Source organism: Sinohyriopsis cumingii, chromosome 9 (assembly GCF_028554795.1).
Source record: "Sinohyriopsis cumingii isolate HCF-2022 chromosome 9, ASM2855479v2, whole genome shotgun sequence".
Classification (NCBI taxonomy): domain Eukaryota; kingdom Metazoa; phylum Mollusca; class Bivalvia; order Unionida; family Unionidae; genus Sinohyriopsis; species Sinohyriopsis cumingii.
This window is the reverse complement of record NC_142969.1, coordinates 52479730-52499835: the sequence shown is the minus strand read 5'-3', so window position 1 is coordinate 52499835 and position 20106 is coordinate 52479730. Positions and strand designations below refer to the sequence as shown.

At 34.3% G+C, this 20106-nt stretch overlaps 1 long non-coding RNA gene across 1 annotated transcript; it reads right to left on the bottom strand.

Moving 5' to 3' along the window:
• Positions 1–4196: 4196 nt before the first annotated feature.
• LOC149791815 (uncharacterized) lies at positions 4197–18989 on the bottom strand. The gene is made up of 4 exons (XR_016423213.1): positions 18835–18989; positions 15682–15844; positions 7857–7917; positions 4197–5303 (listed from the first exon to the last, which is right to left on the bottom strand). It is a non-coding gene; the product is annotated as an uncharacterized LOC149791815 (long non-coding RNA).
• Positions 18990–20106: the final 1117 nt, after the last annotated feature.

The window sequence follows — 20106 nt, the reverse complement described above, 5'->3', positions numbered from 1 at the left end:
CCACCTCTTTAAATCAAGGTAAGGCACTGTAAAATTGCTTCATAGAATCACACTATTTTGACTGCCCAGTCTCTACACCTGTCTTTAAGAAAGTAGAAAAGTAGGATCCAGGGACGTACAGACCAATATCAATTCTACCTGTATTGTCAAAATTATATGAAAAGCATGCAGCCATTTAGGTCGTTAAATTTTTTAAAACATACTCTCTATTTCATAAAGCGCAATCAGGATTTAGAAAGTACCATTCGTGTCAAATAGAACTAACCCAATTAATTGATCTTTAGCTGAAGGAAATGGATAATGGACTTATGACTGGGATTGTTTTCCTTGACTTCAAGAAAGTCTTTGATCTTGTTGATCATGCAATTCTGCTGCAAAAGTTGAACTGTTACAGGTTTGATAATCCTTCTTTAAACTGGTTTAGGTCATACCTAAACCAAAGGTCTTAACAAGTAATCATTGGCAATATTTGCTCTCAAACTCGCACTATTCATTCAGTGTCCCTCAAGGCTCAGTTTTAGGTCCTCTCTTCTTCCTTTTCTATATCAATGATATACCATTAAATAATGAAACAACAAATTCAGATTTGTTTGCAGATGATGAAACCTTGTATATATTTAGTTCCTATACTGAAGTTATCCAGATGAGATTAAACTCAGATATTATTAGAGTCCAAAACTTGGCACAACAAAATAGAATGGCAATTAATGAAGGAAAAACAAAATGTATGATTTTGGGGACATCACAAAAGCTACACAAGTCAGGGAACCCAGAGCTATCTCTTGCAATAAATAATCATCCATTAGAAAATGTCAAACATGAAAAGCTAGTAGATGTGTCCATAGATAATAATTTATTATGGGACGACCATATTGATAAGCTTTAAAACACTGTCAACCAAAATTCCTCTACCCATGGAAACTCGCAATCTATACTACAAGTCATATATTCTTCCAACAAAGTATTATTGTTTAAATGTATGGGGAAACCGTGTTAAATCTGAGCATGACAGGATTTATAATTTTCAGAAATCAGCAGCATGAATAATTGTAGATACATCTATTGATCATCTCTCAAACGCATTGTTTACAGAACTCAAATGGTTCACAATATATGACAGGATATATTTCAAAAGGACGTTCTTTTTTTTTCATAAACATCCAGATGGAACTGCACCAGAGTATCTTCAGGACTTATTCAGGCCTTTTTCAACACAATATCAGTTGAAATCATTATCACATGGAAACCTTCTAACATCAAAACCAAGAACATAGCAATTTAAAAAGAGCTTCCAATACTTTGGCATAATTCTGTAGAACAAACATCCACTACATGTAAAATCTGTTGAAAACATTACAGCATGTAAGAAGAGATATTATATATCATGTGTGTTTCAAATAGATAATGGAATTTAGTATTTTAATACAAAACATGTTAAAATACACAGTAATTATTGCTACCTTCATATAATGTGCCTTGTTTTACTCTCCTTAAGAGGACCTCAAGAGAGTATAGTCCTTAAATAATGATTCACCTTCTATAGATAAAGTATTATTATTATTATTATTATTATTATTACAGCATAATATGATACTGTAAAACCTTTTTTTGAGAGACTATCCCATATGCTAGCAAAAACTCACAAGACAGGTGATCCTTCAATAAGGATCATCACATTACTGATGGAATTTTAATAAAATTTCCTAAATGAGAAATTGGGAATTTGTGCATGATTAATTTTAACAGTTAGGTTTCAGATAACAAATGAGTGCTGTCTTTAAGGACATTCTGTACGCAAGTCAGAGTTTGTATGTAAATGTTCATGCTCATTAATGAAACATATGCAAAGATAATGCCGTATATCTTTATTTTACCAAAAACAAAACTGAATCTCATTAAGAATGACAATGTAGTAAGATACGATAATAATTTTAAGAAAATTTAAATATCATGGCAACTCTACCTTATGCGTAAACGTTTATAGTTTCGGTAAACGAGACTGATGCATCATAGAGCTGGAAAAGTTGCTACTAGTGGTTTTACAACTCTTGTGAAGAATTGATGCAATGAAGTCCAAACAGATGCTTTCTTTTTTCTTCCTAAATGTCTTTGTAACCCCAAATAGCTTTGGTGACACCACTATATACACTGGTGAATCTAGAGGCATTAGGATATTGCTCTTCAAATTTTGCCATTTCTGCAAACAGATGAAAGGCATCAGCTATTTCTTTAACTTTGAATTAACTTGGTTCAGGAGTTTCGATATCACTTTTGGTTTCCTCTTATTCTAACATTTGGGCTTTGATCTCCACCAGGTCTTCATTACTGAGTTCCAGTGCATGTGATTATATCAACGCTGTGACATCATGCTCATTAACTTCTAAATTAAGTTGCATCTCAGTGCCACAACATTCTTCCTTGCTTAGGTTTCTAAACACGATTCATATTTGTTGCCTTGCTCTCACCCCAAGAATCGGCAATGTTTTTTATGGCAACATAGAGTACGACTTCCAAAACCCATTCAAATTTTTTCTTCACTTTTAATTCCTCAAACAATCTGGCGATATGTATGTCATAAATAATAGGTCTTGAAAGATCTAATCACCATTGGTTGAATCATATGTATCTGAGGGTAAAAATACAACTTTAACATTTACATGGACATCATCTAAATTTGCTGGATTGCCAGGGGCATTAAAATTACGTAAAAAGGAGATTCTTGGAGATAAGTAATACTCAATCTCTGGCACAAAACGATTTACAAACCAATCTAAGAACATAACCAAGGTTACCCATGCCTTCTTGTTGGTGTTCCAAATGACTGGTAATGCTGCTTTCAAAACGCCTTAAAGTGGATGCGGATTTTTGCTATGGTACACCAGCAAAGGCTTCAATTTAAAATCATTGGCTGCGTTACTCCCCAAACAATAAGGTTAGCTGATATTTACTTGCTTTACTGATTGGCTTTGACTTTTCTTCTGTGCGGTCAGGTATCTTTCCCAAATGAACCTGTTTATTCTCCACGAACATTTGTTCAGAACAATAACACCCCTGTCTTATAATCTCAGTCAAAACATCAAGAAATCCACTCGCTGAAGTCACTTCTGCTCTTTGACTAGCTGCTTCCATTGCCATTTTATGATGATGTAAATTATATCTCACTTTGAAACGATTTAACCACCCCTTACTTGCACTGAACTGTTCATTGGATTCACCTTACTCCCCACGATCTGCCTTTAAGTCTTCATAAAGCATTCTAGCCTTTTCTTGAATCAAGTTCTGACTGATCAGCATACGCTATTGATTTAGGTCCTTAATTCAAATCATTAACAATCTTTCTATTTCAATAAGCAAACCACTACGCTGCTTAGTAACGATCATAGATATCATTGGTACTGATCCTTTAACGTGGTCCATAATACGGACTTTGTGCGGAACAACTGTGTCGATCAGAGCTTGGCTATAGCCTAAATCCTTACCAATTTGCAATGGAATTTCTCCTCTTTCTGCACACTATATCATGTCTACTTTGCTATCCACTGTTATTTACTTCATTTACTAAACATCCGTATCATTTCCACTTCATTCCTGCTTTGAAGGCATTATGAGGGCAAAAATTATTTTTGTTTATACCACAAACTGAAAATCATGAGACAATACATATGCATGAGCAGTGAATGAGAACACAAGTTAAAGATACAATCCTATGCCTAGGCATCATTGATGACCAGCATTCTTTTGTTATTCATTTGCATCCAAAGTAGTTCACCTCTTTTGTAAGTAGCGACATGTACATGTAATTGAAATTTAATTTGAAATTGAATAATTGAAAATTAATAGGTCTTATGAGCTCGTCCCTATTGGTAAGTTGCAATAAGTCAAGACCTCCATAATCCGAGACCCAACTGTATTTGGAATAAAAGACAAATGAAACTGCATGTGTCTTATTGCGTCTTGGTATAAGTGGAAGCAATAACTGAAGTGTTCATATGATATGTTGCCAAACCCAGTATCAAGGGAGATCACTTTTGTTATAAATCTGTGATCATAAAATAAATGACAGAAAGAAGCAAAGCCAACAAACTTTGTAAAACTTAGCAAACCATTTAATTATCAATATTACAAAATACAAATTTAAGAGGAGTTTACAGTATTATGAACTATACTAAATCCAAAATAATTCTGAGAAAGTTGTATTAAACTCCAAAAGAATGAAATGTTCCACACAAATTTCAGATTCAAGAATATACTGGTCTGCCAAGAGTCCTGATGTGTCAAAATGGCATTGTCCAGAACTCCTCTGAGTAATCCATATTAGTTCAACAAAAAAAACATTATAGTCAAATGAGCACATTCCACTGAATAATTCAAACGCACATTTTATCTCATTAAATAATATCTGATTACAACATAAAATATGTCTGCAGACTAGATGTTATTACAAGAACACAAGAAATAAAAATAAGAAAACCTACCCAGTCTTAGCTACTTAATTACAGGCCAAATGCTAAAACACTTCACTACTACTACATGACAATTCACAAATTTGTAAAAAAAACTCACATGATTTAACTCATCCAATGGGAACTAACTTATTTCTTCTAAGATAGCACTTGACCAGCGTGTCCAATGGGAAATAGCCAGAAACTTGTAAACATATTTACTAACAATGCTATTATCAGTAACTGTCAACAACATACATACGACTCTATTTTGAGATTCTAAGAAATTATACATTCTTTAATATCTTAAAAATAGAACCTTAGTGCATGTACAGAATTAAAACTGAAGATAATCACTGCAATTTGAAATCATGAATAAAATGTTTTAAAAAGTATTGACATACACAATGATTTATTTAAAAGCCACTCTTGTGAGTATAACCTTATGCTTTCTATGCTAAAACATTTAGCAAGGGATTAGGATGCATTTGTAAGGTAGTAGTACATCTCCTAAAAAAGCCATTCTTAAAAATAAGATGATCCAATGCCAATTAAAAGTAACTAATATTTAAAATAAACTGAAGCATAATTCAAATTGCTAGGGTATCACTATATCTCATGATTTGCTAACAAAGGGGAGATCATATAGTTTTATTTAATTTTCCCCATTTCCACTCACATAATCTAATTGCACTTCTACTGCTTCATCATGATGCTGGACGCTGGCTCTACTGACTTTCTGATCTTTTTTACCCAGCTGCTGGGACTGAAGCCAGTCCTGAGGAATTTCAGACTCTATAGGGCCAACTTTTGCTGCCATGGTCAGGAAGTAGAATCTTGTCTCTTTTCTACATGGTTTTCCTGGAAAGAAACAGAGGTAACATTTGTGAATTAAAGACCTTGAAAATACAACAATAGCTAAACAACACTTTCAAAAAGACTTGTAGCCCTGGACACTCTTTACACATTTTCATATAGTAAGTAATAGTAAGTATATGTAATCCAATCTGAAGAAGAAGGATGCATGTCTAAGAAACAAATCACATGTAACATTTAGAAACTTAATAAAATGTTAAATCTGTACATCATGTAGAAGAAAAACATATCTTCTATTTGCTTCTTTCACATTGTACATGATCATTGTGACAAATTGGTTCCTCTACTGTACATCCATCCAGGAATGCCAACATCATCCTTCTGTCTACCATATTATATACTGGCAAACCTATCCTGAGACTATATAATTGTGTTGTTTGTTGCTTGGGTTAAATAAGTAAAGCTGCAAAAAGTATTGGTTCTTCATATTCTCATTTGAAAATAGGAGTCTTTTATATGGAAGCAGATGCCAGCCATCCATCTATTTTATTTTCTAACCATACATAGTACCGTAATATCATAACAGCAAAAACATAATATTCCTAGAGGTAGATCATGGGTATTTGTTTTCTCTAAGTGGGTCTAATTCTGAGTAGAAGCATGTTCATTTTGCTGTTTGTCTTTTTTATTGACAGTGTACTGTTCCATCTGCAAAGGGAGGTTTGATTGAATCCTTCCAAATTCCCTTCTAAGTGTCACTGTAGTCTTCAAAATAATGGAATGAGTTGTGTAATTATTCTATATGAAAAGCTGACATTGTATGTACTTGGCACCGTCTAATTGGCATATATTTAGGTTGAGATTATTTTCAGATTAGGAATTGCATGTGGACTAAAAACATTTACCTAAATTAAAACCATTTTCACTTTCCTCGCATTATTTTTTTTCCTTTAAACAAGACTGAGGTGTCTGTCCTGATGTACACGTATTTCATACATCAACAAATCTTCAAAACAGATATGTATTGTATAGGTCCATGTATATATACATTATACTTACTGTAATTGATTATTTTGGTGGGCATCAATTTTTGTGGTTTAGCAAAATATTCCATTTTCGTTGATACAAATTCATGGATATGTCTACAGAAATAGCCTTACTGCATAAGTTTTTTTTAAAATCTAATTCCTGTGGCAATATCAAGCTTCAATAAAATTGTACTCAAGAAACACGTGCATTTTTAGTAATCAATTAATATGATGGAAGTATTTTACCAGACTTTCATGTACTCAACATACAAACATGAATTCACTGTAATCTATTTAATACACGTCAATGTCATACAGATATTCATCGATTTATGCAATTTCAACTTGCGCAACTTTCATATGTGATTTCATATGAATATTTTCTTGATTCAAGTGTTTTAGTGAAGACTAAAAAATAATTAAATTATTTGTCTAAAACAAAAATAAATTAGGCTAAATTAAAGGTTTTAACGTAAACTGAATTACACATTTTTCAATGAAAATTAAAAAAAGAAAATGAATTGTGTGAAATCGAGTTATGCAACCATTCTCAGGGATAGAGCTAACATGTAAGTCGGGGGTTAGTTGTATAAATAGCACTGTTCATATACTCAAGAAATGTGAATTTACATGTTCTATTACATATACAGGTACAGTATGTAATATACATAATAATGTTCATGTACTCAACATATACATGTAAAAGACACACCTTGGTGTCAATAGTGTGGGTCAAATTAAAATAAATATTTATATTCATGTTCAATTTTACTATCATAAACATGCAGTTCTAAACAATCTTTAAATTATTTTTCCAAATTTTCCTTATTTAGCCTGTTTAGTCCTGAATATGAATAGGTCGTAATATTTTACTTTATCAGCTAAACATGGCTACAGACATGACTTATGACACAGATGTTTTGCCTCTGTAGAAACATGTGTTGTTATGTATTTCATCAACAAATAAGAAACTGATCACAGCTCATCTACGCAGTGAGATTTTACAAATAGGTGATTGGAAAAGCACTTGTTTGATTAACAAGCAATGAATATATCATAGACGATATCTTGGATGTTAACTTCGTTGTTAACAGTGAAGGTAGCAACCATGGATTGATGATGTCAATGATTCTGATGATGATAATGATTTAAATAATAGACAAGAACAGACTAAAATAATGACACATGGTTTCATGCACTGTTTGACACTGATTCCGACCATGAAATCAAATTTGAAGGATTTCAAACTGAAATAGGTCGGGGAAGAGTTTTCACCTCAATTGCAGCTAGAATTTATATCAGATTTAGACTGTGATGTAAAATAAATTAGAAGTTTTGTTAACCAGGTTAAATAAAAGTATTGTCACAACCAAAATTGAACCTGAAGAATGGGTCATGAAAGATTTTTTAACCTCACTTGCAGCCACAATTTATATAAGTTTGAGAATGTGATGTGAAAAATGGGCAAAGCATTCACTGAAGTCAAAGTAATTTCTTAAATTTTGTTTTCTATACCTAGTATTTCAAACTGTTTTTGTAAACATATTCATATATAAGTAACAAAACTTACGTGTCCCTTATGGATGAAAGACTGAGTCAAAAATCCCATTGGCGTCAGAATTCGGCTTTACCTTGAGTAAAAATAAAAATCTTTGGTACAAATGAGGGTAAAGGGAGACACTGAAAACATACATTATTGTGCTGCAGATTATATTATGTTTTTAAAGATTTTTAGATTGTTATACTTAAGAAAATAGAAACCAATGTTCTACATATTTAGTAAACAGAGTTGAGGTCATCATAATTTCTGCTGCTGCTGTTGTATCATGATGTTTTACAACACTGTGTTTAGAATTGCTTCTCAGATATAAGATATATCAGCTGAAATTGGTATACAGGATAAAATGGGTAAATGTCATTACAGAATTTGTATTAGAATTTTTGAAACATTACTGAATGGTTTGGTTTAATTTGGTTTGTTGGTTCACGACACAACAACACATTGCAAAGTAGGTTCTTCAAACTACTGAGGCAATTGGAGTAGAGTTTCTTGTCCACAGATACCACAACAGCTGACTGTGGCTGATGTGATTATAAGATTAAAGTCCGCGTCCTTTCCTGTCTGGCAATCTAGTCACTGTTTCGACGAAGTTCTTTCATTACCTTAGGAATGACTGTGATTTCCGTTGCAAAGTATTTTCAACTATTGCTTAATTATTACTATAATTGGAACAATATCCAGGTTAGACAAATACTATCAACTCTACTAATTTAACTAAATTTAAGTTGCCTTCCTTAATATATAAAATCGACCCAAAAGGCCCGTGGATCTGCACTTTTTTATTATTATTGATATGAACATGAAGTCATTTAACTATTATTCCACGCACAAAATAGAGAATGGACAATGACAAAAGGAAATGGAAGAACTCAAATATATCTAAACCAAAATCTAGAGTTAAAAACACTGAGGTAAAAATGCAAATAAGAACAGCTAATTTATGATATGTTGCCATGTATTGACATGTTTTCTGCTAATGAAATGAATTTTGCATTGCAACAGTTTCATTCAAGCTGCATTATTTTCTTCACTAACTTCACATATCCATAGCATTATCTGATATACAATGGTAGATCAGCATGGTAAGTTTACAATTAGCAGCAGAGGAGGTGCACAGACCTTTTGCTGAAACGTTATTTTTGAAAAATAAAACTTCATACAAAAAATATGAAAAATTAGGTCAATAACACCAAACCGAAGGCTCTAACTTACCTAGAGTTTCTCTAACTGGGTTAGTTTTTTATTACTTTATCGTTATCGTTTGTGTTTTTCTAAATTTTGTATGTGCGTTCTGGTTACCCGCCGGACATTTCATTGAGGCCGCACCTCCTCTACCGCTATAAATGTATGAGTAATTAAATCAATCTCTCAACAAAATATTTTATCAAGACCTATACGACATCGTGATCAAGGATCGTGTAAATGTATTGTTATAAATCTGTGTGGAGCAGATTGTTCTTTCGAAAGGAAGTTTTTGAACCTAATCATATCCATATCCCCACTACACCAAGTCTGATGAATATTTCGCAGAGTATGTGTATCGAATCCATTAAACACAACTATAATATTACAATTATGTCTGATCACTTTAGGTATTTGTGTATATTGGTGAATAACATAAATCACGTCTGTGCTTTTATATCTGCCTGAAGAAAATATTCTTGCTGGATTTGATTGTTTGTCCTGCATTACATCATCGTATACATCTAAATTATTAATAAATCCATCAAGGTCATCTACAGATGGGGCGTTCTCAGTATCGGTGATATAAACTAATAATATCATTACCATGTTCGTCTGACAATTTTGCATTTTCATTAGAATCTTTAAGTACATTGTAACATCTCTGATCATCAACTAACTGCGCTACTAAATACAACTTACCCCACTTGTGCCATCTCCTTATCAAATTAAGCAGTAATTGTGTTTTACCCCATCCAGATGGACATATTATTATCATTGTAATGCTGAAATATGTTTGACTGGTTCTTGTTTTCGTGTCGCTGAGAAACCAATGACAACCATGTTATACAAATATAATAACTAATATATATTTATATTGTGTTCGATGTAGAGCATTCACCCCCACAAGTGGATTAACAACAATAATAACAAAAAATAAAAAGCGTGCACCTACAGGTAAATGTGTGAAATGTGGTACAAATAAATATAAAGTTATCTCCGGACACAACGTGTCTGGTGGTGATGTCTCTACTTCATTAAGAAAATTACCAGGAACTCCATGGGCTAAATACCCAGGACAAAACATCTTCCTGGATATATTTAGTGTGGTCCTGGAACCCGACTTGATATCCAACTTGACGAGCGAGATCAACCAAGACCTGGAGAGTATCCAGTAAATGCTATTGATCAAGCATGTCACGCTCATGATGTGCTTATAAAAGTAAAGATTTGCAACAAAGACATATTGCAGATGTGAAGTTGATTCACTTGTTAAATTCCATAAAATATAAATCTTTTAGAGAATCATTATCTAAATGGTTGGTACAATCTGCGATGAAAGGCAAAATAGTATTAGGAGCCAGTAATTAATCAACCAATTATAAAATAATAAAATCAATTTATTATAGCCCAAGATGATACTGGAGTGGTATAGCAGCGATTAGTAAACTCGCTGATGCAGCAAATGTTACACGTTCTGTTACTGCAAAATAGTTAGCAGGATAGGCAATATGGTAAATTTATCTACCACTGCATAAAAAAAATTTCAGCATGCACATTTTGATGTCAGCAATTATCATGAAGTTCATTAAGCAGATATTTTATTTTTCCGCATGACACTATTAAAATATGTAGACGTCAATCACGTACATACAACTATGCGTTAACTGTCGTTGCAAGCAGATATAAGGAAGCAGAACCGTTATGAAGTAAAACAGCCACTGAAGTTTCTTCTGCTTTTGAACTAATTTATCAATGAGGACCCTTACAATGGCCAGGAATTTCTTGGTGCAGTATCATCTCTGATGAATAACATAATGTCAAAATTAGACGAGGACATACAGCAATTCATCGTGATCAGGCAATTGTTTAACGATTTAATCGAACACTTGCTGAGCGGTTATTTGGATATCAATATGCGAAGGAAATAATTCAGAAATACATGAGATCTCGCGAATGGGTTGCAAGATTACCAAGTGTGCTATCTGTGTTAAATAATGAAATTACTAGAACAACTGCCAAAAAAACATATTAATGCTATTAAAAAGAATATACCAATACAATGACATGAATTTTCAAAACAACCAACATTAGGTAATGTTATTGTCAGGTATTTATATGAACCCGGTGAACTTGATGACGGTAAAAAAAAGAGCGACTGATGCTATTTGGATTATTATGACACATAGCATTTCTAACGTGGAAAGATCTACGGGTAGACATGCAATCTACAGATTAGATTCAACTGCTCATCAACGTGGATTTGTGCACGAGTAGTTACAAGTAATTCATGAAGACACACAATTACCACCACATTCACATTTGTAAACTAGCACCTCGATATCGATTACATTCAAGACAGATCAGCATCACATGACCAAGACTACTATTAAATCTGTCTACGGTAAATTGTCTTAGATTATTATTTGAATATTATAACAACATTACTGTGTTATATCTTGCACATTGATTAATATGTTGTTGTTTTAATGTCATTATAAATTCAGCATCGTGATCAAAGTCGCGCTTTTTTTTGTCACATTGTTTATAACTAATTATTTTCTTGCTATATCATCGCCATTGCCAGCAATGGCTTCAAGAATTTGACCATTATTTATGTGAAGTCTATGACAATTCTTTTGACTCGAGACACTGCGAGATAAACTAAGTTTGACCATTCGTTACGATCATCGACGATTCAAACATTCGTATCAGAGATGGTTAATCCTTTTCATGAATGAATTGTCATTGCATATCCTAGCGTCCATGGAGTTTTGTTCATAGTTAGCGCGCTCTCAACTACACTGACAGGAACTAAACCAATATCATTTAATACAAGATTTTGTTTTTCTGTTGATTCTGGTATATCAACGTTGATATTTTGTCGTCGTGTATCTGCTGGTCGATAACACAATGGTACTGGCAGATTTGAAATTATTTATTTGAAATTTTTTCTTTATATCACAGAAATAATTGTTGCTGAAGTGTATCACAAGCTATCTTTCTACTTGCCACTATGAAATCATTTGGTCTTCATAAATTCCACAAATTGGTAATAGGAGTTTCTGAAATTATTTCACTTATCAAAATGAATTCATTGGACGTTGTGCAGCTGAAGTTCGGAGACGAAGCGTAGAAGAGTGTAAATCTGCAAAGTATTTTTAAATTATGGTTGATGCCACCCCTGACGATCTGAGTCATACTGAACTTCTTTTGTCATACGATACGTACATGAAGAACTTGAAAAAATTTCCATCAAAGAGCAGTTTTTCATCTTTGCAGATTGTGCAAAAAAGACTGGATCTGATATTGTAAGATTAGCTTTGGAGACTTTGGAAACTTTGAAAACTCGCTTTGAGGACTGCCATGACTAATGCTATGACAATGGGGCCAACATGTCAGGAAAGTACAAAGGTGTTGAAGCAATTTTCCTAAAGAAGAACCCACTTTTTGTATTCTCACCATGTGGCTATCATTTATTGAATTTGTGTGGACTGAATGCTGCCTTAAGCTGCACATATGCTGAGACCTTCTTTGGAATTGTTTAAGCTGTGTATAATATCTTCTCTGCTAGTCCAAAACGCTGGGAAATATCACAAAAGAAGCTGCATGGTGTGCCTCTGCATGGGCAGTCTGGGACGCGATGGACTGAGAGACTTGATATCATTTGTCTCTTCTCTAATCACTTGTGTGGAATCATTGCCTCTTTGGAAGATGTTCAGAGCTTGAATCTGACTGCAAAAACACGAACTGATGTGAAAGGATAAATAAAAAAACATATGAACTCTTTCAAATGTGTTCTCATGGCATGCATTTGGATGAAAGTCCTCACATTGACTGATCGCTGCAACCAGGTCATTCAGGCAAGAAAGGCAACTATTGATGTTGAGGTGAAGAATATTGAGACATTTATAAGTCACCTCAAATCTGCTCGGGATGACTAGCCAACAATTTTGAAAGAAGCCAAAACAGTGGAAGTGTCTGGAAAAATCAGTTCAGAATTTCCAATCCATCGGAAAGTGAAGCGTAAACATGTTGTTGGAGAACAAGTTGAAGGCGATGAACATATCACAGACTCAACGGAAATATAATCAGAAGAAGAGGCAACTTTTCGGAGAACTGTTTTTCATCACATTATTCATTCAGTTATTGGTGGACTTAAAGTTCGTTTCACAGCCATTCAAAAAAATATTGGCTACATTCTCTTTCTTGTAGGAGTATCAAAAACAGTCTGAAGATGAAATTAAGAGTGTCTGATCTGATTTTTTGAAAAAATGTTCATGTAAAGTAACTGAATCTGAACTGTCTGAAGAATTGCTTCATATGACATAAATTGATGCAACAAATTTTGGTGAGAAACCCCTTTTTCTATTTGACTTGTTGAACAAGATTTCAGAACTGAAGCTTGGTGAAATCTTCAGAAATGTAGTGATAGCGCTGCGTATTTTCACTTCAATACCAGTAACAGTTGCCTCAAGTGAGCTTCTTTCAGTAAATTGAAACTCATCAAGAATTTCTTGCGCTCAGCTATGGGACAAGAACGAACTAGTGATGTTGCCATTTTGATTATTGAGTGTGAATTAGCGCGAAAACTTGATTTCCATGATATCATTGAGGAATTTGCAAAACAAGTGCAAGAAAAATTACCTTGTAACAAAAGAAAGCTGGACTTCTTATAATCGGCTATTTATTTATTTTTTTTTTTGGGGGGGGGGGGCGCTCCAAAATCTGAATGATGTTCGGGGCCCCTAAATCCTCTGCATGGCCCTGGTTTTGACCAAATTTATTTTTTATGAAACAGTCCTGATTTGTTAAGTTGTGAATCATGTTTTGATGGACAAAAATTTGTCTCATAGAACAACTTGGCTTATTGAATTGTCTATCTGTTCTGTCAGATTGTGACCGGCGAGAGTTAGTTACAATGTGTTAATTGGTGAGTGTACACATTAGTTTACCCCGAAATCAAGTGTCTGTGATGACCCGTAATGAAAACGCAATATCGATTTTACCTGCCTTCCACCACACCTATGAACAACAACAAAATGCTCAATCACTACAGGTTGTCATTTTATACTAGGTTTAAAAAAATACATAATGGCTATAAAATATATAATGACTATCATGTTGTACAATATTTGCATTTGCTTTGTTTTGTTTGAAATTATCTAGCAAAAATAACACGGTGATTTAAGAAAGAAAGAAAACGTGTACTGCAAAACAGTACTATCAGATTGTAAAACAAGACAGGAAATCAAGCGGTTCTTTGCTACCTCAACATATTTAAATGTCACCCTATTTTATTAGAAAAACTGGTAATAAGTCTCTCTCACCCTCTCTGATACATATATATTTTGAGCCAAGAATATTTATGAATAAACTCGATTTTATTTTGAGGTCAAAATGTATTAATCATTTCACTTCTTTAAACGTACCTGTCCACGATTACTGTTAAGACAAGTTATTTGACTGGCCGTTTACCAAAACATTATTACAAACCGTGAGCGTGATGTGAAATAAGGACGACATTTTCTATGTATTAGCCATGTGATTAAATACAAACCTCGATGTTTAGGTTCAATACACGTTATATAAATATAGATGTCGTTAGACCTTGAACACAATAATCATTTGAATCTGATAATCAGTCAAACAGTCAATCATTAACAGTTCATTTCCCCAAATAAGCATTAAACAGTTTTGAGAATCTACGACAGAATCAATTAAGACAATGTCCAAATTTACAAGGAGGACTCTGACGACTTGAGCCGAATATCTTGACTTAGTTAAAGACAGCCTTTACACCTGGGTTGAATGTCTTTACTTCGTGAAAGGAAAACTTTATATCTGAGCAAAAATAAATTGACCTAAATAAAAATTTGCTAAGTCTTACCCCTACCTATTCTATGCTTTATATTCATAGCCTGTTCTTTTCGAGCCTGTCAAGTTTGTGAAAAAAATATCAGAGAAGTTATGGAACCAATCAAGACTAAATTTGTATGTAGTTGCCTTTAGAGGGTTATGTGACCTCGTTAGGCTACGATGACCTTAATCTGATTTTCACTGGCGGCAATTAAGTACCTCGAAATGGACTTCATCTTCTGACCAAGATGTATTAGCCATGTGATTAAATGCAAACCTCGATTATCATATCGATAATTTACTAAAGTCACAGGACGATAACTCTCAAACCTAACCTAATTTGATATGCACATGTCCAATGATATGTCAAATACCTTCGTAAGATCTGTGGTATTTAGGCTAATCAACGAATGCCATGCTAACTGAATTAAGCCTATGGACTGTCATCCAATAATATCGGTCCAATGATATATGGCGTACCAAAATAGTCAAAATTACCAATTCTGTTGGACAGGTATTATTATGTCGTTGACGCAATTGTATGCTGCATCAGCAATAAACGTTGCAGCTTCAGGATAGTTTTTACACTGGTCTCATTCCAACTGTAACCAGATACCGTTACACCGAAATTCAACTGCTGTTGGAAATTTAAAAAAAATATTCGAATTATCTCTATGCTCGCTATTCAAAAAGTATTTCTTACCGTTGCAACAATACAATAAACCGATGTATCAGTAAGAAACAATATTGCAAATGTATGATATATCATTACAAAAACAAAAAAGTAGCCTACCGCTCCTCCGGTATTTGGATGTTGCTAAAACAATTCGATAACAACCGCGTCACACTTCTGGTGTCCTTTAGATCGCACATAAGGATTATACTCCAACTTTTGTGAACGTACTAGCTACCAGACTATAATATTAGCTTGAAAAGCTAGGCCGGGAGCAGCGAACCTGAAACGATATACGCATCATTACACCTGTATTGGAATGTCGTTGGAGCGCTAGGCAAATATCGACCCCATAGTATATGGATACCGTTGCAACAACATTTGGGTTACAAAATAGTGTTACAACAGTATCTTTGTTTCGTTCTAACATAAGTAATTACCTCTGTATCAACAACATTTAGTGTTGCAGTGATAAATGGATGCCGTTGCCATCACGAGATTTACACACACACACACAAGAAGCTTATCAGATATTCAGGTGTAATGTCTTCGCAATGCTGACTACCAATATATATTTCTCGTGTAAAGACGAAATCGTGTAAATGCAACATTTTCAACCATTTTTAAAGACAAATGTTGATTTTACGCTACAAGTAAACAATAATTCACATAAGTGTCAAAATAAGGTTCTTCGATTTTATATAAGGTATCATGTTAATAAGCTGACGTGATTATCACCGATCTGATATGTAAGTTTTATTTCCTGCAAGACGAATTACGTTTTAGTGCTATATTCAACTCGTTACATTTAGCTATTTGAGACATATTTGATTTCGAACTTTAAACTAAAAAGACATAAGCAATTTCAGTAATTGTAAACGGGGTTTTAGATTTCTGCCACTTACATGGTCCATGCAAACAGCACATCATCAGTTACTGAATGTCGCATGTAAACATTAATGATCAACAGCATTAAAACGCAAAATAATCATTGTTAATTTTTACATTGTATTATGTGACAGTTCTCTCCGTAAAGAAAAATTGTTTTGTATATTATATAAACCGCAACAGTACCTTTAGAGATGACTTCACGAAAGTTGCTAGTAAACAATGTGCAGAGAAACTAACCAGAGTACCTTAGATATAAAAATGTACGCAAGAAGAAAAAGGTTCAAGAAATCAAAACCATATAAGGGACAATTGAAACGAAATATAGAAGATTGGATAAAGGACGAAAGGCAAATGATATCTCAAAGTACATACCATTTCGATTGACATAGTCTTAAAATCTCTCTACTTCTATGTATTTTTGCGTACCAGAAAAGCTAAAATTGTGTGAAAATATAGATCATTTTACGTTCTTGTATGAAACGCTTGCAAGAGCTTTATACTTGATTCCACATTTATTGCATAATGCAGAGAACACCTCTTCCATTATATTTGTTAGAATCGGCAACGAACCAACGACCCAGGCTTTTTCACATACCCATGCTTGTCTAGCCGAGACTCCAACCCACACGGATGGAGGTGAGATGCCAGCATTTGTAAAGGCTAGTGACTTTGCCCACTCGGCCACCAATGGCCCCGTGCCACAATTATATGATCTTCATTACTTACTCGTTTACATAGTGCATGCTACCTGATTAAGTGAGGGACTCCGAGTTGCCGAGTGGTCTAAAGCGCTCTCCGTTACGGATCACTGCCATCTCACCTCTGTCTGCTTGGGTTCGAGTCTCGCATTCAGCCAATGTGGGTATGTGAGAAAGCTTGTTAGTAGCTTCTCTTTCCGGGGTTTTCTCGGGTTCTTCCTCTACCAGTAATACTGGCCGCCATGTATAGCCTATCGTGTGTTGAACAATGGCGCTAAACCCTACAACAACAACAACAACCAGATTAAGTGTACAGGTCATATCACACACATATGTCCGTACTAAAGAAATGACAAAGCATCTAAAGCGCCATATGTGACTGTTCTGAAGGATAAATTCTGATGTTACTGTCTTTGGTGTGGGCTTGCCACATTTCTCAGCACACGGTGGGCTATGCATGACAGCCAGTATAACTCATGACGGAAGAACTCAAGAAAGCCCAATGTAAGAATCACCGACCAACATGAAGCTACTGGCAAGCTTTTATATCTACCCAGATAAGCTGATCCCGAGGCTCGAACCCACACAGAGAGAGCTGAGATTATAGTGATCAGTAATGACAAGCCCTTTAGACCAATCAGCTACGCTGGACATACGAATTCAACAAATCTGTGCTTAAGATAAGGCACACCATCTAGAACGCCATATGTGTAAGATCTATTAGATAAATCCATGAGCCATAATATTTTCTTTTAAAATCATGTCGAGAACAAATTATGTATTATGTGTTATGCTGTTTGTCTTTTTATTTTATGAAAATTTGAAATTTTGATACTTCTTTAGAGGCGTCATTTTAATAAACTTTCAATAACAACAACAACATATAGTTTTACCACATGCCACCGCCAAACGTATTCCAAAAATATATCGTAAGGAGCCAATAAATAAAATTATTAGCAATACATTTTCCAAGAAAAGTATTCATCCCACAGATTTCCAAACAACGAACAAAAGCAGGCATATACGCATCTACCTTAAATAACGTCTTCATATTCTCAAACTAGTCTGCTGCAAATATGATTTGTGCAACAAATGTCCCTTACGTACACCGTCCTGGACTTTAAATATTAAGGGACATATATGCCAATAAGGATATGTATTTTTAACTTCAAACATTTACCTCATGACCAATGTTATACAACTATGGAGCGCTCGCTAAAGGTCAAATAACTGTAATTATTCAACAGAGCAAATCCAAAATCTTTGTTATAACATGTTCCAAATTCATCCCCACCCTTGTCTACTATCTCTACTCCAGATCGTAAATCCTAAATCTATAAATTATGTGATAAGTGCTCTCTTTACAACTACACATGAAAGTTTGGTGGTGTGGTCATATTTGTTTCTTTTTTTAGTCTTGATATTATGAACCAAATCTTTATATAAGTAACATTCTAGAGAACCCACGATCTGGAGTCACATATTACAACTTTCTCTGAAATATATTATGCAAGGGGAAAATTACTGCAAATCTGAGTGATTTTGCCTGCATTGCGGGGTTGGGTTGGGTGGGGGGTGTGATAGCACACAGACGAATGTTCAGATGGAGGTTTAGGCATGGGGTGTCACAATATCATGAAAATATATTTTTTAAGAACATGAATGTACGCAATAACTGACCTACCTGTCACGAAATATATCGAGTTCCAGTTGAATGAAATATTAACAAGCTGATGCTACCATTTCACGTTCATTTATGAAAGCCCGTCTTATATTGTTCAATCCATATCATTCCCACTCCATGGCAATCCAAGCATCGAACAATAAAGTGTTAGAAATGTGCAGAATTTATATTCGAACAACTACTCTCTAAGTATTTGGTTATTAAAAGAAGTTATGTGTACTATGGGCAAGCCAAGGTGACAAAACATTTCCACTACAACATGTTCTTTTCTTGTTCGCTCTTGAATCTGTGCGCAGAGAGAAAATTGACACCCTCTGGTCTACATATACAAATGATTTGTATAGCTTTCTTATCGTAACCTATATTTTCATTGTAAATTTCAGAGGAGAACACCAATGCAAGAACAGAGTGACAAACACTGTGAAAACGTTTCATTTCAGGCATTGTACACAAATGAAAAGAAAATCAATAATAAAGATTTTATTTAACGGCTAAATTATGTTCATTACTTCACCTACAAATTTAGCTTGAGGGAGCACAAAGTTATTCCGGTAGGGACCTTGGTTAAAAAACGAATAGGTAAAATGAGACCGAATATTTAAATAGATAATAACAGTATGGGTTGCAATTTTGGTTTAATGGCACAGTGTGACGCTGTAAAAAAATCCCTTGGAATGTGTACATATACCATTATAAAAACTCGCATTATTCTATGGAACCTGATGACAGTTAAAGTTCATTATCCTCATTCAGATCAATTCTTAATTGCTCTCTTTCACTGCACATATAATCTTGCTTATATATTCCCTATGAGAGAGAGAGAGAGAGAGAGAGAGAGAGAGAGAGAGAGAGAGAATGCATTAGGAATTTCGGTAAAAATGTATAGCATGTTTACATCATCTGTCAAATAAATTAACTAAGCGGGCAATACATGTTATTTTAATGCATGTGATATAATTCAAGGGCACAAAAACGTTTAATATGCTGTTGGATTCTTGATTTCTGGCAGACGGGATTGGGTAGTACAATTTTCGTTCAGACTAGAACTTTTCCCCTTTCACCTGAAGATACTTTTCTTTACAACTAATATAATGGACATCATGGTGATAGTGAGGATTGCCATAAATCAAAGCAAGGCTATCTTTATCAAGAAGTTTGAATACCGGAATTGTTTGTCCGAAACTGAATCTACCCCCACCCGCAAGATTAAATAGTTTAATGGCAGCTTGCGTAGGTTGAGAGAGAGAGAGAGAGAGAGAGAGAGAGAGAGAG